The sequence below is a fragment of the Vulpes lagopus genome, chromosome 14 (genome assembly GCF_018345385.1).
Source record: "Vulpes lagopus strain Blue_001 chromosome 14, ASM1834538v1, whole genome shotgun sequence".
Classification (NCBI taxonomy): domain Eukaryota; kingdom Metazoa; phylum Chordata; class Mammalia; order Carnivora; family Canidae; genus Vulpes; species Vulpes lagopus.
Window position 1 is genome coordinate 11,917,777 of NC_054837.1, and position 23,264 is coordinate 11,941,040.

The 23,264-nt window shown below is 39.4% G+C and overlaps 1 pseudogene; it reads left to right on the forward strand.

The window, feature by feature from the left end:
• The first annotated feature begins 13,477 nt into the window (after positions 1-13,477).
• On the forward strand, positions 13,478-22,994 carry LOC121475756 (annotated as a pseudogene).
• The last annotated feature ends 270 nt before the right edge of the window (positions 22,995-23,264 follow it).

Below are 23,264 nucleotides of genomic sequence, written 5' to 3' on the forward strand. Positions count from 1 at the left end.
TATACCTGAAACTAATGTAAAATTGTATGTTAATTATACTTAGATAAAGATGATTTTTTTAAGATTTTATTTATTCATAGAGACAGGGAGAGAGACACAGGCAGAGACACAGGCAGAGGGAGAAGCAGGTTCCTTGCAGGGAACCCAATGTGGGACTCAATCCCAGGACTCCAGGACCACACCCTAGGCCGAAGGCAGGTGCCAAACTGCTGAGCCACCCAGGGATCCCGTTATATTTTTTTTAATTTGTCAAACTTATATAATAATTAAAATCTGTGTATTTGTATGCAAATTATACCTTAAAAGAGTTATTAAGGGGTGCCTGAGTGGTGTAGTCAGTTGAGCATCTTGATCTGAGCTCAAGTCATGATCTCAGGGTGGTGAGATTAAGCCCCACATTGGACTCTGTGCTCAGTGTGGAGTCTGCTTAAGTTTCTCCTGGTCCCTCTGCCCACCCCCCAAGTGTGCTCTCTCTCTCGAGTAAATAAATATTATTTATTTAAAAAAATAAAATTTTTTAAAAGAGCTAATTAATTAAAAAGGGAAATACAAGCCCTTATAGGTATATTGCTCTTTTCTGTTCACAGAGCACTTTACCTCCTGTTATCTCACAACAACATCACAACAGCCCTATAAAGTCAGTAAGGCAAGGAAGGGAACACTGTCTCTATTTTATAGGAGAGAAAACTAAGGCTGAGAAGCAGCAGCTTCAGCCATCTGGGCCAAGTACTGGAAGAGTCTCTGTAGTCACAGGACCTAGAGAGCATACAGTCTACCTCTTACTTGTCAGACAGATACACTGTGGCTCAGAAGGTAGGGATTTGTGAGTCGTAGAGTGAATCAGTGGCAAGATTAGGACTAGGCTCTTGGGTCCCTGACTTTTGGCTAAGTGCATGCCCCAACCCACAGAGCCACTAAGTCTCCCCACTGAACTTTTGCTGCCCTCCCTCCTCTCTCGGCCTGATCCCTGCTCTTGCTGCCTGGGCTGCTCTCAGATCCCTCTGAGGGCTCCAAGCCTTACTTCCTTAAGCTAAGCCACAAATCCTAACTACACTCTTCCTTCCTCATGTAAATTCTGGGCTCTTCATGACCTACTCTTAACTGGTTGTCAAGGACTCCAAGGTTCTACTGAATTTGTCCACAAAGTGGTTTCTTATGAAACAATTCTCAGCATTACTCCACCTAAATGAAGTAGATATCTTAAGACATCTTTCAGTGGTGTTTGAAAGAGTAAGATCTTAGTAATGAAAGCAAAAATGAAAATAAGAGATCCTTTTCCACCCATAAGATTATCAGATGTCTAGAAGATTAATAATATCCAGCATTGGTGAGGGTAAGAGAAAACAGGCACCCTCGTACATTGTCACTAGGAATGTAAATTTTTGTGATGATTTAGCAATATCTATCAAATGTTTAAATGTGTCCTCTCTGACCTAGCAATTTCAACTTCAAGGTATCTATCCTATAGAAATAGTCACACAGATAAGAAAAATATTTACCTAGTAGAGTAAAAACTAGAAATAATCTAAATGTTGGGGATTCTTGGAATATGGAATCCTATAGAGCTTTTTTCACATAACATATGGAAGAAAACTTTCTTGTATATTGACAACTGCCTTTTTTTTAAATACTTTATTTATTCATTCATGATAGACAGAGAGAGAGAGAGAGAGAAAGCGAGAGAGAGAGAGGCAGAGATACAGGCAGAGGGAGAAGCAGACTCCCTGCCGGGAGCCTGACGTGGAACTCGATGCCGGGACTCCAGGATCGCTCCCTGGACCAAAGGCAGGCGCCAAACAGCTGAGCCACCCAGGGGTCCCCTTGACAACTGCCTTTAAAAAAAAAAAGGCTGCTAGTATTCCATAGTACATATGTGCAATAATTGATTGGACCATTCCCCTATATATAGGCATCCAGGTTGTTTCCAGATGTTCTTTGTTGAAGAGTGTACACCCTTTAGAAAAAGGGGTGAAAATAGATGTGAATTAAATTCCAATGAACTGAACTGAATCAAACTAAAACATGAACAGTACAGATTGACAAATGTTAAAAATAATGCTCATGGAATATTAATTATTATCATTATAAGTACATATAAGTAAAAAATGTTATTTAAGATGAATTCACATTGAAAAAATAATCATATGAAAAGATGTTAGCATCACTAATAATTAAGGGAATATGAATCATAATCACAATCAAATCTCTTTCTACCCATTTAGATGACTGTTATCCAAAATAAACAAAATAAGAAGTATTGGGTGAAGATATAGAGAAATTAGAATACTTGCACACTGCTGGCAGGAATGTAAAGTGGCACAACCACTATGGAAAATAATATGGCAATTCTTTAAAAAAATTAGAAATATAATTATCATATGCTTCAGCAATTCCACTTCTGGGTATAAATCTTTTTTTAAAGATTTATATATGTAAACCTGGGTATATACCCAGGTATATACCCAAAACAATTGAAAGCAAAGATTCGAACAGATATCCGTATACTCATGTTCATAGTAGCATTATACACAATGTAATTTAATATAATTAATATAATTAATTTCAAAGATGGAAGCAATCCAAGTGTTCATCAACAGAGGAATGGATAAACAAAATGTGGTCTATCCACACAGTGAAATATTATGCAGCCTTAAAAAGAAAGAAAATTCTGACATACGCTACAACATGGATAAATTTTGAGAACCTTATGCTAAGTGAAATAAGCCAGTCACAAAAAGAAAATTCTTCGTGATTCCACTTAAATGAGATACTTAGAGGAATCAAAATCATAGACACATAATGTAGAATGGTGGTTACCAGGGGCTGGGTAAGAGGCAAATAAGGAGTTATTATTTAATTGGTAGAGAGTTTCAGTTTTACAAGATGAAATGTGTTCTGCATATAGATGATGGTGATCGTGGCACAACAGTATGAATGTAGTTAAAACCATTGAACTTGCACTTGAAAATGGCTAAGATTGTGAATTTTAAGTTATGTCTATTTTACCACGATAAAAGTTGAGGAACAAGAGAAAAGAAAATGAATGTGGGGTTTCCTTGCTGATCTGGAAAGACATTGAGGAAAAAACATTGTATGACTCCACTTAAATGAGGTACCTAGAATAGGCAAATTCACAGAAACTGAAAGTAGAATAGGTTTCCAAGAGCTAGAAAGAGGGAGAATAGAGAGCTAGGTTTAAGGGCACAGAATTTCAGTTTGGGATGATGGAAAAGTTGTGAAGATGGATAGCAATCATGGTTGCTCAACAGTGTGACCATACTTAATGCCATTGAACTTAAAATGGTTAAAATGGTAAATTTTATGTTACATATTCTCTACCACAATTTTTTTAAATTCCTGCAAAAAAATAATTCTAGGGACTCCTGGGTGGCACAGCAGTTGAGTGCCTGCCTTTGGCCCAGGGCACAATCCTGGAGTCCTGGGATCGAGTCCCACATCAGGCTCCCTGCATGGAGCCTGCTTCTCTCTCTGCTTATGTCTCTGCCTCTGTGTGTGTGTGTGTGTGTGTGTGTGTGTGTGTCTTTCATGAATAAATAAATAAAATCTTTAAAAATAATAATAATAATAATAATAATAATAATAATAATTCTAAATCCCACTATGGTAAAAATATGGGAGAACCCACAATTTCATACTCTGCTGAGAGGTGTCTCATCTGCAGAGCAGCTTGGCATCACATATAAAAATCTTAAAAATAGGGGCACCTGGGTGACTCAATTGGTTAAGCGTCTGCCTTTAGCTCAGGTCATGATCTCAGGGTCCTGGGATTGAGCCTCATATTGGGTTCCCGGCTCTGCGGGGAGCCTGCTTCTCCCCTTCCCTTTGCCTGCCACTCCCCCTGCTTGTGCTCTCTCTGTGTTTCTGTCTGTCTCTCTCTCTCTCTGTCAAATAAATAAGTTAAATCTTTTTTAAAAAATCTTAAAAATAATCAAGCCCTTTGACTAACAGATTCTGTCCTAGGAATTTATCCTAAAAAAATAATCATACAAGTGTGAGAGATATTCATCTCAGTAATATCTAAATATCCTTTGAATAAAAAGGATGTTGTAGATCTACAACACGTTATTCAAAGTGCAATCTCATTTTATAAACATGTGATGCTTATTTATAAGTAGATAATATAAATGTGATTATATTTAATGCATAACTGTATTGCATTTAATACATATTTAAAGTCTGAAAGAATATATACACCCAATGTTAACAATGGCAATTTATAGGATATAGGCTTAAGAATAAGACTCTTTTCTTTTGGCTTGTCTATATGACTTTTTTTTCAAATAAAATTATGTATTACAGGCATAATTAGGAAAAAAAGTGAATATAGGCAAGACTCACATTTAACTTGTCCTCATACTGCTGGGTGTCAAAGGGGCCATGGGACAAGAAATGACGATTGGCAAGTTTTGTTCTGTTGCAATCAACAAAAGAGTAACTTGGCATTTGGGCTCATGAGTCCAAGGTTGCAATTTTTATAATGCCTTATATAGAGAAAGGTTTATATAAGTGTACACCTACATAAGTACAGGTGTAGGCAGAAGATGATCCCAATAGGTGATTTTATATTCTAAGTTTAACACAGATTTATTAGTATTTTTGGAACCAAGAAAGGCTTTACAGAGAAAGCAGCATAAAAATATCTACTTAGGGACGCCTGGGTGGCCCGGTGGTTGAGTGTCTGCCTTCAGCTCAGGGCGTGATCCCAGTGTCCCGGGATCAAGTCCCACCTCAGGCTCCCCCTTGGGGAGCCTACTTCTCCCTCTGCCTATGTCTCTGCCTCTCTCTGTGTCTCTCATGAATAAATAAATAAAATATTTTTTAAAACATCTATTTAAAAGTCAGAGAAAGACAAATACATATGATCTCACTTATATTTGGAATCTTTAAGAAAAAGAAGAAATTATAGTTATAGAGAACAGACTGGTGGTTGCCAGAGACAGGGACATGGGGGGTAGGCAAAATGGGTTAAAGGTGGTCAAAACATACAACCTTCCAGTTATAAAATAAATAAGTTCTGGGGATATAATAAACAACATTGGGACTATAGCTAATAATACTGTATTGTATATATGAAAATTGTTAAGAGTATTTCTTTTTTTAAGATTTTATTTAATTATATACATATATTATATAATTATATACATTATATACATATATATGTAAAATAATTACATTGTACACCTGAAACTAACATAATGTTATATGCCAATAATACCTCAATAAAAAGGAAAGAAACCTATCTAATATGAAAATAGCAAAAAAAATAAAATAAAATAAAATAATTTTTAAAAGAAAATAGCTATTTTATGTATAAAGCTTGTCTGGTAAGACAAATAGAGGAAACTGTATGGGCAAAGGCTAGGGAACATGACCAGTCCAATTTATATGGAAATTTACTGTATTTGTTTATATAATTGAATAAATTGTTATTGAATACTTTCTATCTGCCATACACACTGCTCTAGGCATTAGAGGTACCACAATGAAAAAGACACAGGTTTTGTTTTGTTTTGTTTTGTTTTTTAGAAGACACAGTTATTCACATTCTAGTTGTGGAAGATAAATTGTGAAAAAAAAACAAAACAAGTAAATAGTGTATATATCAGGCAATGATAAGTGCTAGAAATGAATACAAAGCAAAATACAGAGATAAAGATGGCCAGGAAAAGGCAAAGTGATCAAGTAGGATCCCTTGTGAATAGCTTGGAAGGAAGGAGGATGTAAGCCATGTGATAGCTGAGGGAAGGACCTCCCAGATAGAGAGAGCAAATGCAAGGCCTCCTGAGGGGTGAGCAGGAAGAGAATGAGAATAAAGATTTGAGAGATAGACTCCAGACTATGTTATTAAAGGCCTTGGATGCCCCTTAATCCAGTGACAGGAATTCTTCCAGGAATTTAACACAAGGCAAGAACTTTGGACTAGGAATCAATATTCCTGGATTCAAGTCCTAAATCTGCTTCTAATTTGCTTTTTGACCTTGGGCTAGCGTCTTCAACTCTGAGATTCAGTTTCCACATGCATTAAATGCAAGCAACCATCCATCTTCAGGGGAGGCTCAAAGGAAGGTGGAGGATGTAGAAGTGTCTAGAGCAGGCACATTTTCAAAGAGGCAAGGATATGACTGCAACACCCATAGAAGGGCTGGGAGAAAAAGAGACCCTCATCATTTAGAAGAAAGCTCTCTTTTTAAAAGGTATTAAATGAGAAAGTTAGTTGCCTAAAACTTGGAAGCACAAATATCCCCAAAATCACTTTGTAGCCTCCACTCAAGGCCAGAATGCGGGATTCAGAGGGTATGAGAGAGACTATCTTTGGAAACCATCTATTAAAAAATGCTTACGTGACCTGAGATGGCCTGAAACCCTCCAGATTTCTGACATCATATGTGTGCGTGTTAGGGGACAGTCACAGCCAAGACTAGTCGTAATCTTCAGGAGAAAGGTGATAAAATGTACAGGCCAGGAGAGCAGAGACAGAGAAGAGGGTGAAGTTCAAGGCCTTGTACCAAACCCCCACTTCCTGGCCCAATGCAATTGACACTTATTTTATAATAAATAATATATAATCTGGAGACCATTGTTAGAATAACAACAAAAGAACTATCATTAAGCAATGGCTTGTTATCATTTATTGACCACTGTAACAAGTGCTTTACCAACATTACCCTCCCCTTTAATCCTTACAATACCCCTATGTGGGGACACCTGGGTGACTCAGTGGTTGAGCATCTGCCTTTGGCTCAGGGCATGATCCTGGGATCCAGGATCGAGTCCCACATTGGGCTCCTTGCATGGAGCCTGCTTCTCCCTCTGCCTGTGTCTCTGTCTCTCTCTCATTGTCTCTCATGATAAATAAATAGGCGATATTATCCTCAATTTGTAGATAAGAATACTAAGACTTAGATTCAGTAACTTATAAAGGATAGAAATAGCAAAAATGAACTATTGGGACTTCATCAAGATAAGAAGCTTTTGCACAGCAAAGGATACAGTCAACAAAACTCAAAGACAACCTACAGAATGGGAGAAGATATTTGCAAATCAGATAAAGGGCTAGTTTCCAAAATCTATAAAGAACTTATTACATTCAACACCAAAGAAACAAACAATACAATCATGAAATGGGCAAAAGACATAAAGAGAAATCTCACAGAGGAAGACATGGACATGGCCAACATGCACATGAGAAAATGCTCTGCATCACTTGCCTTCAGGGAAATACAAATCAAAACCACCATGAGATACCACCTCACACCAGTGAGAATGGGGAAAATTAACAAGGCAGGAAACAACAAATGTTGGAGAGGATGCGGAGAAAAGGGAACCCTCTTACACTGTTGGTGGGAATGTGAACTGGTGCAGCCACTCTGGAAAACTGTGTGGAGGTTCCTCAAAGAGTTAAAAATAGACCTGCCCTATGACCCAGCAGTTGCACTGTTGGGGATTTACCCCAAAGACTCAGATGCAATGAAACGCCGGGACACCTGCACCCCGATGTTTCTAGCAGCAATGTCCACAATCGCCAAACTGTGGAAGGAGCCTCGGTGTCCATCGAAAGATGAATGGATAAAGAAGATGTGGCCTATGTATACAATGGAATATTACTCAGCCATTAGAAACGACAAATACCCACCATTTGCTTCAACATGGGTGGAACTGGAGGGTATAATGCTGAGTGAAGTAAGTCAATCAGAGAAGGACAAACAGTGTATGTTCTCATTCATTTGGGGAATATAAATAATAGTGAAAGGGAATATAAGGGAAGGGAGGAGAAATGTGTGGGAAATATCAGGAAGGGAGACAGAACATAAAGACTCCTAACTCTGGGAAACGAACTAGGGGTGGTGGAAGGGGAGGAGGGCGGGGGGTGGGGGGGATGGGTGACGGGCACTGAGGGGGACACTTGACGGGATGAGCACTGGGTGTTATTCTGTATGTTGGTAAATTGAACACCAATAAAAATTAATTTATTAAAAAAAAAAGAAATAGAATTTGAACCCACTGCTCTTAACCATGCATTAAAAGTATATGCCCACAAAGTATACATATATCAAATCATTGCAATGCACACTTTAAATACATATGATTTTATTTGTCAATTATACCTAAATAAAGTGGGTAGGAGATAGGAAAATTAAAAATGTGCCCAGATAATATAAATAATAGTGAAAGGGAATATAAGGGAAGGGAGAAGAAATGTGTGGGAAATGTCAGAAAGGGAGACAGAACATAAAGACTCCTAACTCTGGGAAACGAACTAGGGGTGGTGGAAGGGGGGAGGGCGGGGGTGGGGGGGAATGGGTGACGGGCACTGAGGGGGACACTTGACGGGATGAGCACTGGGTGTTATTCTGTATGTTGGTAAATTGAACACCAATAAAAAATAAATGTATTAAAACAAAAAATAAAATAAATAAATAAATAAATAAATAAATAAATAAATAAATAAATAAATAAAAATGCTAACACACACACACAAAAAAAAAAAAAAAAAGATGTGCCCAGAGAAACGAACTAGGGGTGCTGGAAGGCGAGGTGGGCGGTGGGTGACTGGGTGATGGGCACGGAGGGGGGCACTTGATGGGATGAGCACTGGGTGTTATTCTATATGTTGGCAAATTGAACACCAATAAAAAATAAATTTATTTTTAAAAAATGTGCCCAGAGAAGGTATCCAGGGGAGAAAAACAGTAACAACAACAACTCTGGGCAGGAACTCAGAATATTGGCTTCTAGTCCTTGCTTCACTTCTCATTCACCATGTCACCCAAAAAAAATCCCTTCCCCTCTCTGACCTACTGGTCCTTTGTGAAACCATGAGATTCTCAGAAACCCAGTTCCACCAGAATGTCCTTGCCTCTTCAACCCACGGGCCTCCTTCATCCTCTCAGAGATCCCAACATCATTGCTACTACCCTTTTCTCCACATTTCTAGCTGCACCAGATTCAGGCTCTAACAGGGGCCCAAAGTCTCGATGGCCTGTGGGTAGAGGGTTGGAGAGGAGATTCCAGGAAGCTCTGCTCAGCTCAGGACCCTTGGCTCTTTCCCTGCGACCTTTAGCAAGGCTCATAACTTGAGCCTTATCTCATAATGAGTCTGGTTCTTTCAGAGGTCAATAAACCACACGCTGCCCTCTCAGAAGGTACATAATTTATGTGATAACCTAAGTCATGCCAACATACCTCCACTGTAAAAATGTTTAATGGGAGCAGAGTCTTGAATACTGTTATCACAGCTCCCTGATTACACACGTGTAACAAAGCCTTTGTGGCTCCTCAGCTACCTCAGTGAGGAGTCTAGAGCTAAAGTCTTGGGAAAGCCAGCTCACTGCACCCAGAAAACCAGCTGGTCTGCATTTCTAAATCTGCTCTCCTACGTTGCAACTTGCCAAACTCCTTTTGAAGACCTGGAAATTACAGAGCTTAAATGTGAGCCCTGGAAAGTTCACTAGAGAAGGCATAACTCATTCTCCACCTTTCACAAATGAGACATTGAGGCCCAGTGAGGCCTCCTGGCTTAGCTGGAACCAGAACTCAAGGCTTCTACTCCCATAAAGACTCCTAACTCTGGGAAGCGAACTGGGGGTGGTGGATGGGGAGGAGGGCAGGGGGGGTGGAGGGGAATGGGTGACGGGCACTGAGGCGGACACTTGACGGGATGAACACTGGGTGTTTTTCTGTATGTTGGTAAATTGAACACCAATAAAAATTAATTTAAAAAAAAGGGGGGGGGGATCCCTGGGTGGCGCAGCGGTTTGGCGCCTGCCTTTGGCCCAGGGCGCGATCCTGGAGACCCGGGATTGAATCCCACGTCGGGCTCCCGGTGCATGGAGCCTGCTTCTCCCTCTGCCTGTGTCTCTGCCTGTGTCTCTGGCTCTGTCTCTCCTTCTATCTCTAAAGAATAAATAAATTAAAAAAAAATCTTTAAAAAAAAATCCCTTCTGTGTAGGGATTTTTAAAAAAATAAATAAATAAATAAAAATAATCATAAAATAAAAAAATAAAATTAAAAAAAAAGGCTTCTGCTCCCATGCTGCCACCATCAAGGTGATATTGGCCCTCATTTCACCCCTCAGCCAGTTTGATAAGTCATAAGTGCTATGACAAAGAGACTGACACAGTACTCTAGAGCTTTTAGATACAGCATTTAATGAAGGCAGGGGGTCAGAAAAAGCTCCCCAGAAGAGTGATGAAAGCAATGTCATGAAAGATCTCTGATAATGATCCAGGGGAAGGGAGCTAACTGGGCTAGAGGGTGAGAAGGTACAGTATGACTAGGAGCATAGAGGCAAGTTGGAGTACCACTGCATCCTGCATACAGCTGGTGCTCAATAAGTATTCCAAATAAAAGGCTGACTGGTTCAAGGGCAGAGCCCTGGGATTCTCTGCCATAGTTATGGCATGTAAACTTGAATAAGTCTCACTTCTGCCCTGAACTCACTGTCCTCAGATGATCCATGAGGGCAACCCCAGTTCCATGATGCTTGATTTGGAAGGGAACACTAAGTTTTGGGATAGTACTCCATTCCTCCAGCTGAGTCAGGCAGGGGCATGTTTTTACCTGCTAAATTCAGGAAGAGTTTGGCCTAAGAGGCTGGCACCACCCTCTTCAGGTCATACCTGTCTCTGAAGCAAAATACACTGATCACCTTATAAGCACTGTCACACCCTCTTCCTGGGAAATTTTCCTTTTCACAACTGGGGTGAGAAGCCCAGATATCTCAGGGAGCTAATTGTCCTCAAAGTCTATTTCACAGAACACCTGGAGTAGAAAAAGGGCAATCACTGAATTCAAGGCAAAAGTAAGCAACTTCCATGAATGTAAATTTGATTAATCTGGTGAGAAACAAATTACATTTTAAAACAATCATTTTAGGGATCCCTGGGTGGCGCAGCGGTTTGGCGCCTGCCTTTGGCCCAGGGCGCGATCCTGGAGACCCGGGATCGAATCCCACATCGGGCTCCTGGTACATGGAGCCTGCTTCTCCCTCTGCCTATGTCTCTGCCTCTCTCTCACTCTGTGTGACTATCATAAATAAATAAAAATTTAAAAAAAAAATAAAATAAAATAAAACAATCATTTTAGGCAGCCCAGGTGGCTCAGCGGTTTAGCGCTGCCTTAAGCCCAGGGCGTGATCCTGAAGTCCCAGGATCGAGTCCCACATCAGGCTCCCTGCGTGGAGCCTGCTTCTCCCTCTTCCTGTGTCTCTGCCTCTCTCTGTGTGTCTCTAATGAGTAAATAAACAAATCTTAAAAAAATAAAAATAAATAAATAAAACAATCATTTTGAAGGGAAAAGTACTGATTTATATAAAATTAATCAACTTCATCAATTCAATATTTTTCCAGTTTTATTGAGATATAACTAACATGTAACATTGTGTAAGTTTAAGGTGTACTGTGATGGTTTGATTCATGTATATATTGCAAAATGATAACCATAATAAAGTTAGTTACACCTCCATCACCTCACATAATTACCATTTTGTACTGTGCCAAGAACAAAAGTAGATTTAAAATCTACTCTCTTAGCAACTCTTAAGTATTTAATACAGTATAACTATAGTTTAATTCAGTATTAGCTACTTAGGAAAAAAGCTGATTGTATTTGATGAAATTATTTGATGAATTATTTGCATCATATAACCCAAAGGATCTGGTTCATTCCTTCCATTCACTAACTGCTTCAGTACTGCATGTGGTCCTAGAGAAGGAGTGATAGAGTCCATCTCAACCATAGCCCACATTATGATTGACAAATGCAAGAGCAGCATCTTGAATATCCAGCTGCTCCAAGAAGGAAGAGGGGTGAATATGGCAGTGGGCACATGTATTAGTTTCCTATAGCTGCTGTAACAAATTACCACAAACTTGGTAACCTAAAACAACACACAGATTAGATTCAAGCGATAGAACCCAGTTTAAACTCTATTAGGCAAAACAAAATAAGCAAAAAACTTGAAGCATCTTGCTGCAATGACCACATTGCCTTCTGTGTCAAATCTCCCTCTGTCTCTCCCTTACAAGAGTACCTATGATGACATTAGGCCTATTTGCATAATCCAGGATAATCTCAACCCTAAATCACATCTACAAAGTCCCATATAAGGCAACATTCACAGGTTCTGGGGATTCAAATGTGAGTATCTGGGATCCCTGGGTGGCGCAGTGGTTCGGCGCCTGCCTTTGGCCCAGGGCGCGATCCTGGAGACCCGGGATCGAATCCCACGTCGGGCTCCCGGTGCATGGAGCCTGCTCCTCCCTCTGCTTATGTCTCTGCCTCTCTCTCTCTCTCTCTCTGTGACTATCATAAATAAATAATTTAAAAAAATTTAAAAATATTTATTAAAAAAAAAAAAACAAATGTGAGTATCTTTGGGGGCCATTATTCAGTCTCCTATGACAGGGGAGAGCAGCTAACAGGAGGAGACCTGTCTCACACCAGGCCCAATCAAAAGGAGGCAGCCAAGCCAGATACTGAACCAGAGTCACATCCCACAGTCTTGTGGAAAGTCATAAATTGAAGAGGAAACTCTTGGCCACCATATAATCTTATGGGTTTATATTAAATAAACTTTCCTATAGCCCCCCAGTATGTATTTAAAACAGAAACACATGGAGGAAAGTCTCATTAATACTAAGTGAAATAAACCAGACATACAAGTACAAATATTGTATGATTCCACTTATATGAGGCATCTAAAAGAGGCAAATTCAGAGACAGAAAGTAGAGGAGAGATTACCAAGGGATAGAAGTAGGGCAGAATGGAGTTATTGCTTAATACTGCTTAATAGGTACAGATTTTCTGTTTAGGATGATTTTCTGTTTAGGATGATGAAAAAGCTCTTGAAATGGATAGCAGTGATGGCAGCACAACATTTTAAGTATAATTAATGCCACTGAATTGCACACTAAAAATGGTTAAAATGATAAATTTTGTGTTATTTTTATTTTACCACAATAAAAATGGTTTTTTAATTGTCCAACAATGGATTTTAGTAGGTATCTAAGCCCATTTGAAGAAAATATAAGAATAGAAAGTTTAGGGATGCCTGGGTGGCTCAGTGGTTGAGCATCTGCCTTTGGCTCAGGACATGATCCTGGGTCCGGGGATCGAGTCCCACATCCGGCTCCCTGTCAGGAGCCTGCTTCTCTTTCTGTCTATGTCTCTGCCTCTGTGTGTGTGTGTGTGTATGTGTGTGTGTGTGTGTGTCTCATGAAGAAATAAATAAATTCTTTTTAAAAAATAGAAAATTTATAATAACTGATTAATGTCGAGCACAAACAAGACAAGGTAAAGCAAAGATTAAGGCCTGACTGCTTCAGTCGGTAAAGATACAATGAGCCACTTATTGACTCATTGTTTATTACTTACATAAACAGCAAAAAGAAGTGCTGGCAAATGTGCCAGCTTCTCACAGTATTTGTCCTACACATCAAAATAAAAGGGGCCAGATGACTGCAATGTAAGTGGGATATCCCATTGCTGAGGAGCTAACTCTAGACTCAAGCTAAGTGATTCTAAGTTCTGCAGCTCTATTCTAAGAGGGTGCAGAACAGTAAGCCCCATATCTCACCAGAATCTGGGAGGCAATGAAAAACTGTTTCATGACAGACTCCCAGGAGGGATAAGAAGGTAAGTAGGAGGTGGTCTCATAGCACCTCAAAGGTCTCCCATCCTCTAGTGTTCCAGGAGGATGGCTAGGCATTCTGCAAAGACCCATATTAGCTGTGCTTCAATTCTTTCCTGCATCTATTAATATTTTTTTAATTCAAAGAAAAATTCCTAAGTCCTCTGGTTTTGATAAAGATAGAGTAAACCCAATGAAACCTATCTCTTCCACTGATTAAAACTAAAAGCTCCAGACAAAATATGAAAAGCAACTACCTAAATAGAAAGACAGACATGTTCATGGTTGGGAAGAATTACAAAGCAATCTACAAATTCAATGCAATCCCTATCAAATTCCCAAAGACTTTCTTACAGAAATAGGAAAAACAATCTTAAGTTTCATATGGAACCACAAAAGACCCCAAAAAGTTAAAGCAATTTGGGTCAAGAACAACAAAGCTAGAGGCATCATATTTCCTGGATTCAAAATATATTACAAAGCTACAGAAATAAAAATAGTATGGTATTGATATAAAAACAGACGTAGAGCGGATCCCTAGGTGGCTCAGCGGTTTCGAGCCTGCCTTTGGCCCGGAGCGGGATCCTGGAGTCCCGGGATTGAGTCCCGCATCGGACTCCGGCATGGAGCCTGCTTCTCCCTCTGCTTGTGTCTCTGCCTCTCTCTCTCTCTCTCTATGTCTATCATGAATGAATAAATAAATAAATAATCTTTTTTTAAAAAACAGACATATAAATATAAGAAATATACCCAAAAGTATATACTTAATTGATCTTTGACAAGGGTGCCAAAAATACACAATGGGAAAAGAATAGTCTCTTAAATAAATACTTCGGGAAAACTAATATATCTATATCCAAAAGAATAAAATTGAACCCTTATCTTTCACCACACAAAAAAACTAATTGAAAATAGGGCGCTTGGGTGGCTCAGTCAGTTAAGTGTCTGCTTTCTGCTCAGGTCATGATCCCAGAGTCCTGGGGTCAAGCCCCCACATCAGGCTCCCTGCTCACCGGGGAGTCTGCTTTTCCCTCTCCCTCTGCCTCTCTCCCTGACTTTCTCTCTCTCAAATGAATAAATAAAATCTTTTTTAAAAAATGAATTGAATTGAAAATGAATTAAATATTTGAACATAAGATTTGAAACCATATTTATGTATACAATGGAATATCACTCAGCCATTAGAGACGACAAATACCCACCATTTGCTTCGACGTGGATGGAACTGGAGGGTATTATGCTGAGTGAAATAAGTCAATCGGAGAAGGACAAACATTATATGGCCTAATTCATTTGGGGAATATAAAAAATAGTGAAAGGGAATAAAGGGGAAAGGAGAAAAAATGAGTGGGAAATATCAGAAAGGGAGACAGAACTTGAGAGACTCCTAACTCTGGGAAAGGAACTAGGGGTGGTGGAAGGGGAGGTGGAGGGGGGGGCTCCGTGGGGGGAGGGGGGACTGGGTGACGGGCACTGAGGGGGGCACTTGATGGGATGAGCACTGGGTGTTATTCTATATGTTGGCAAATTGAACACCAATAAAAAATAAATTTATTATTAAAAAATAATAATAAATAAATTTACCAAAAAAAAAAAAGATTTGAGACCATAAAACTCCTAGAAGAGAACATAGGGGAAATCCTCCTGACACTGGTCTCAGCAATGATTTCTTGGATATGATATCAAAAGCATAGACAACAACAAAAGTAAAAATAGATAAATGAGGCAACATCAAACTAAAAACTTCTGCCACAGCAAAGAAAACAATCAGTAGAATGAAAAAGGCAACCAACAAAATGAGAGAAAATATTTGCAAATCATACATCTGATAAGGGGTTAATTTCCAAAATATGTAAGGAATTCTTACAAATCAATAGCAAAAAACAAAACAAAAAACAAAACATGACTTTAAAAATGTTCAAAGGATCTAAACATTTTTACACTTGTAAATTATTACCAACAGGTATATTAGATGATGCTCAATATCACTAATCATCAGAGAAATACAAGTTAAAACCACAATGAGGGGCACCTGGATGACTCAGTTGGTTGAGAGTCTGCCTTCAGCTCAGGTCGTGGTCCTGGGTTCCTGAGATCCAGCCCCACATCAGGCGTCCCTGCTCAATGGGGAGCCTGCTTCTCCCTCTCCCTCTGCAGCTCCCCTGTTTATGCTCTTTCTCTCTCTTTCTGCTCTCTCTGTCAAATAAGTGAATACAATCTTTTTAAAAAACACAATGAGACATCACCTCACAATTGTTAAGATCACTGTTATTAAAAAAATAAATAAATAAAAAGTGTTAGAGAGGTTCTGGAGAAATTGAAACCCTTGTACACTTGGTAAGAATGTAAAATATTACAGCCATTATGGAAAACAATATGGAGATACTTCAAAAAAATTAAAAATAGAACTACCAGAGGATGAATACTTACCATTTATATCAATCAACATGGAAGGAACTGGAGAGTATTATGCTGAGTGAAATAAGTCAATCAGAGGAAGACAATTATACGGTTTCACCCATATGTGAATATAAGAAACAGCTCAGAGAATCATAGGGTAAGGGAGGGAAAACTGAATAGGAAGTCATCAGAGAGGAAGAAAAACCATGAGAGACTCTTTTGTTTTGTTTTGTTTTGTTTTTTTAATAATAAATTTATTTTTTTGGTGTTCAATTTACCAACATACAGAATAACACCCAGTGCTCATCCCGTCAAGTGCCCCCCTCAGTGCCCATCACCCATTCACTCCCACCCCCCGCCCTCCTCCCCTTCCATCACCCCTAGTTCGTTTCCCAGAGTTAGGAGTCTTTATGTTCTGTCTCCCTTTCTGATATTTCCCACACATTTCTTCTCCCTTCCCTTATATTCCTTTTCACTATTATTTATATTCCCCAAATGAATGAGAACATACAATGTTTGTCCTTCAACCATGAGAGACTCTTAACTATAGGAAACAAATTGAGTGTTGAAGGAAGGGTGGTGGGTGGGGGATGGAGCAATTTGGTGATGGGCATTAAGGAGGGCATGTGATGTAATGAGCACTGGGTGTTATACGCAAGTGATAAATCATTGAACACTACATCTGAAATTATGTACTTTATGTTGGCTACTTGAATTTAAATGAAAATTAAATTAATAAATTAATTAATAAGTCTACCATATGATCCAGCAATCCCTCTTCTGAGTATATATCCAAAGGAAATCTCAAAAAGATATGTTCACTCCTATGTTCATTGAAGCAGTATTCACAATATGGAAACAACCCACAGTTTCTATCAACAGATGAATAGAGAAAATATCACACACACACACAGAGGAATCTTATTCTTCCTTTAAAAAGAAGAAAAATCCTGCCATTTGGGGCTACATGGATGAACCTAGAAGACAATGTGCTAAGTGAAATAGTCACAGAAGGACAAATACTATATAATTCCTCTTATATGAAGCATCTAAAATAGTTACAAGAGGGCAGCCCCGGTGGCTCAGCGGTTTAGCTCCACCTTCGGCCTGGCGTGTGATCCTGGTGACCCAGAATCTAGTCCCACGTCGGGCTCCCTGCATGGAGCCTGCTTCTCCCTCTGCCTATGTCTCTGCCTCTCTCTCTCTCTCTCTGTGTGTCTCTCATGAATAAATAAAAAAAAATATTTTTAAATAAAAAATAGGGATCCCTGGGTGGCGCAGCGGTTTGGCGCCTGCCTTTGGCCCAGGGCGCGATCCTGGAGACCCGGGATCGAATCCCACGTCGGGCTCCCGGTGCATGGAGCCTGCTTCTCCCTCTGCCTGTGTCTCTGGCCCTGTCTCTCCTTCTATCTCTCAAGAATAAATAAATAAAATCTTTAAAATAAATAAATAAATAAATAAATAAATAAATAAATAAATAAAATAGTCCAAGATATAGACTTACCGGGCTACCAGAGAATGGGGGAGGGAGATGTGGGGAACTGTTGTTCAATGAATATAAAGTTACAGCTACACAAGATGAGTAAGCTCCAGAGAACATCATGCTTATGGTTAACAATAAGGTATTGTACACCTTAAAATTTGTTAAAAGGGTCAATCTCATGGTCAGTGCTCTTACCCAGAAAAAAGGGGGTAGGGGACACCAGGAAACTTCTGGAAGTGATGAATATCTTATTATCTGGATTGTGGTTATGGAACACAGGTGTATATGTCCAAACTCACCAAATTGTATACACTAATTTTGTGCAGTTTTTTGTATACCGGGTTTTTTAGGGGGGGGCAGGGGCATAGATTGCAAGGGAAAGAGAATTTTTTTAAGATTTTATTTATTTATTCATGAGAGACACACAGATCGAGAGAGAGAGAGGCAGAGACGTAGGCAGAGGGAGAAGGAGGCTCCATGCAGGAAGCCTGATGTGGGACCCGTTCTGGGACTCCGGAATCACACTCTGAGCCAAAGGCAGATGCTTAACCACTGAGCCACACAGGTATCCTGGAAAAGAGAGAATCTTAAGTAGGTTCCACACCCAGCATGGAGCCCAACACAGGACTCAGTCTCACAACCCTGAGTTCATGCCCTGAATCAAAACCAAGAGTCAGACACTTAATCAACTGAACCACCCAGGTGCCCCTGAATACCAATTTTAACTCAATAAATCTAGGGGCAGAGGGGAGCAACTATCTGAGGACTTTGAAAAGTAAAGCAAAAAGATTGTGGAAGGAAGTCAAAATCTGAAGAATGACAAAATGGTGGTGGTGAATTTCCTTGGATTTTTTTTTTTCTTCCTTTACCTCCTAGCTTTAACACAGGGCAAATCAAGTTGGAAAACTGCATAGTGGGCACAGAGAGAAAAAACTCCAAGAAAAAAAGTAATCTTTCTGGGGCATCTTTCCAGGTGACCCCTAATGTACATATATTTAATACAGATGACATCTATAATATAAAGGGGAGAAAGTAAAAGAATCTATATGGTGGTCAAGTTTTTATCTTTTTCTAAAAAGATGGATGACTCAGTCAGTTAAGCATCTGACTCTCGATTTCAATTCAAGTCATGATCTCAGGTTCCTGGGATCAAGCCCTGCAAAAGGCTTTGTGCTTAGTGCGGAATCTGCTTCAGGTTTTTTCTGCCTCCCCCTCTGCCCCTCCTCACTCTCTCTCTCTCTCTCTCTCTCTCTCTCTCTCTCAAATAGACAAATAAAATCTTTAAAAATAAAAATAAAATAAAATGGGAATCCCTGGGTGGCTTAGCGGTTTAGTGCCTGCCTTTGGCCCAGAGCGCAATTCTGGAGTCCCGGCATTGAGTCCCACGTCAGGCTCCCAGCATGGAGCCTGCTTCTCCCTCCTCCTGTGTCTCTGCCTCTCTCTCTCTCTCTCTCTCTCTTTCTCTTTCTCTATGTCTATCAAAAATAAATAAATAAATCTTTTAAAAAATAAAATAAATAAATAAATAAAATATAACAGACCATGAAGAGTTTGGTATGCATATTATAATCTCTAGAACAACCAACTAAAAGAAAAGGAGATAAAGCCAAAGAGCCCATAGATAAATTAAAATCTATGTTTATAAGTTAGAAGACTCAGGGATCCCTGGTGGCTCAGCAGTTTAGCACCTGCCCTCCACCCAGGGCGTGATCCTGGGGTCCCAGGATCAAGTCCTGCATCAGGCTCCCTGCATGGAGCCTGCTTCCCCCTCTGCCTGTGTCTTCGCCTCTGTGTGTGTTTGTGTGTGTGTGTGTCTATCATGAATAAATGAATTAAAATCTTTTAAAAAAATAAGTTAGAAGACTCAACATACACCCGATTAAATATACCCAAATGATCTTTCACAAAAGTGTAAAAAAAAAAGATAGCCTTTTGCACCTTTTCAACAAATGGTGCTGAAGAAACTAATATGCCATTACAGCAAAATTGAAGGATACACAGTAAATATACAAAAATCAATGGATTTCCTGTATGCCAGCAATGATCAAGTGGAGTTTGACATTAAAAACAACATTTACATTACATTTACATTAGCATCCCCAAAAATGAAATACCTAGGTATAAATCTAACAAAATATGTACAAGTTCTACATGAGGAAAACTACAAAACTGTGAGAAGGGAAATGAAAGAACTACATGTTCTTCTTTCAAGAAGATAATACATGTTCATGGAAGACTCAACATTGTCAGGTTGTTCATTCTTCCTGGCTTATATATTCAATGCAATACTGATCAAAACCCTAATTCTTTTGTAGATATTGACAAATTGAGTCTAAGATTTAAATTGAGGCCATAGACCAAGAACAGCCAACACAATATTGAAAGTGAAGATCAACGTTGAAGAACTGACACTACCTGACTTCAGGACTTACTAAAATGCTGCAGGAATAATGACAGTGTGATACTTATAAAGTAGATAAGTGGATCAATGGAATTGAATAGAGAGCCTGGAAATAGACGCACAGAAACATAATCAACTGATCTTTGACAAAGGTACAAAGGTAATACAATAGAGAAAAGTAGTCTTTTCAACAAATGGTGCTAAAAGAACTAAACATTCAAAGGGAGCTTGGGTGACTCAGTTGGTTAGGCATCTGCCTTTGGCTCAGGTCATGATCCCAGGATCCTGGGATTGAGACTCACATCTGGCTCCCGGCTCAGTGGGGAGCCTGCTTCTCCTTCTCCCTCTGCCTGCTGCTCACCCTGCTTGTGCATTCTCTGTGTCCCAAATAAATAAATAAAATCTTTTTAAAAAACTAAACATTCACATGCAAAAACAAAAAAATGAATCAAGACACAGACCTTGGGACAGCCCTGGTGGCACAGCGGTTTGGTGCTGCCTGCAGCCCAGGGTGTGATCCTGGAGACCTGGGATCAAGTCCCACATCAGTCTCCCTACATGGAGCCTGCTTCTCCCTCTGCCTGTGTCTCTGCCTCTGTGTGTGTGTGTGTGTGTGTGTCTTTCATGAATAAATTTTTTTAAAATCTTAAAAAAAAAAGACACAGACCTTACACTTCACAAAAATTAACTTAAAATAATAAAAATAAAATAAAATTAACTTAAAAAATAAAATAAAATGGATCATAAACCTATATGAAAATATAAAACTCCTAGAAGACAACATAGGAGAAAATCTAGGTGACCTTAGGTGTGCTGACCTTTTAGATACAATCAGATAAGAATAGCCCATGAAAGAAATCATTCATAGGCTGGATTTCATTAAAATTTAAAACTCTGCTCTGCAAAAGACACTGTCAAGAGAATGAGAAGACAAGCCATAGTTGAGAAAATATTTGCAAAATACACATCTGATAAAGGATTGTCATTCAAAATACACAAAGAACTCCTAAAACTCAATAATAATAACAAACAATTTTTAAAATAAGCCAGAAATATGAACAAATATCTCATGAAAGAAGATACACAGATGGAACACAGCATATGAAAAGATGCTCAACATCATATTTCACTATGGAATTCCAAATTAAAACATATAGTGCATTTATCCCAAAGATACAGATGTAGTGAAACAATGGGACAACTGCACCCCAATGTTCATAGCAGCAATATTCACAATAGCCAAACTGTGGAAGGAGCTGAGATGCCCATGGACAGATGAACGGATAAAGAATATGTAATATATATATATATATATATATATATATATATATATACACAAACAGTGGAATATTAGCCACCAGAAAGGATAAATATCTATCATTTACATCGATGTGGTTGGAACTGGAGAGTATTATACTGAGTGAAATAAGCCAGTTGGAGAAAGACAATTATCATATGGTTTCACTCACATGTAGAATATAAGAAGTAGTGAAAGGGACCATAAGGGAAGGAGGGGAAACTGAATGGGGAAAAATTAGAAAGGAAGACAAACCATGAGAGACCCTTAACCCTGGAAAACAAACTGAGGGTTGCTGAAGGGGAGGTAGGTGAGGAAATGGGGTAACTGGGTGACAGGCATTGAGGAGGGCATGTGATGTGATGAATACTGGGTGTTACACTATATGTTGGCAAATTGATTTTAAAAAATTTTAATAATGCTGGGGAGGAAAAAAAGGAATGCAGGGTCTCAATCCAATCCCAGACCTGCTGAATCAGAAGCTGCATTAAACTGATTCCCAGGTAACATGTACACATGAAGGTCTGGGAAGCATTGAGTTAGAAAAGAGCATAGTTGGGACATTGGCACTGTTCCCTGCTCATTAGACTAGTAAAAGTTACTTCTGCTTGACTAAAAAAAAATTTTTTTAAATTAAAACTTTAGAGAATAAAACAAATAGTGCTAGGGCAAGTAGACATTCATATGCAAAAAAATAATAACTTCAGTCTAAACCTCACACTTTATTAAAAAAATTCAAAATCGGGGCACCTGGCTGGCTCAGTTGGTAGAGTAGGACTCTTGATCTTGGGTTTGTGAGCTTAAGCCCTATGTTGGGTGTAAAGATCACTTAAAAACAGAATCTTGGGCACCGGCACCGGCAGCAGGAGGCAGCAGGATGGTGAAGCTGATGGCTCAGTACACCAAGCCGTGCAGGACCACGAGCTGGATCTCCAGGGGTAGAGAATTCCTGTCATTGAAAATCTGGGTGCTACCTTAGACCAGTTTGATGCTATTGATTTTTCTGACAACAAAGTCAGGAAACTGGATGGTTTTCCTTTGTTGAGAAGGCTGAAAACACTATTAGTGAACAACAATAGAATGTGCCGTACTGGTGAAGGACTTGATCAGGCTCTACCCCGTCTGAGAGAACTCATTCTCACCAACAATAGAGTCTTGTGGAACTGGGTGACCTGGACCCTTTGGCATCTCTCAAATCACTGACTTACTAAGTATTCTGAGAAATCCTGTAACAAACAAGAAGCATTATAGACTGTATGTAATTTATGAAGTTCCACAAGTCAGAGTATTAGATTTCCAGAAGGTGAAACTAAAAGAGCGTCAGGAAGCAGAGAAAATGTTCAAGGGCAACGGGGTGCACAACTTGCAAAGGATATTGCCAGGAGAAGCAAAACTTTCAGTCCAGGTGCTGGTTTGCCAACTGACAAAAAGAAAGGTGTGGGCCAATTGAACACCAATAAAAAATAAATTTATAAAAAAAAAAAAAGAAAGGTGTGGGCCATCTGCAGGGGATGTAGAAGCAATCAAGAATGCTATAGCAAATGTGTCAACCCTGGCTGAGGTGGAGCGGCTGAAGGGTTTGCTACAGTCTGGTCAGATACCTGGCAGAGAACGCAGATCAGGCCCCACTGATGATGGTGAAGAGGAGATGGAAGAAGACACGGTCACAAATGGGTCCTGAGCAGTGTGACCCAAGTATCTGCAGGATGTATAATATGCCTACTTGGGACAAGTCCCGTTTTTTTGAACTTGGAATAATAGCCTTGTTTGAGTCAGCAAAGTGGAGCTCATAAGCATTGTTGAAATGCTTAAGACTGCTGCCCATAATTTTGTGATACTATAAATCTTGAAATCTAAATGCCAGTTTTGTACAAACAGTAAAAATATGACATTCACTGTGCTGCCAAGTTGTCTGTCATCAGGCAGGGGTGGGTGGGTGTGCAGTGCTGTGAGGTATATGGACATGTGGAGGTTGGAAATGAGAGAAGCCAGTGTTTCTAGATAGGCTTCCCAGGCCTCTATAAAATGTT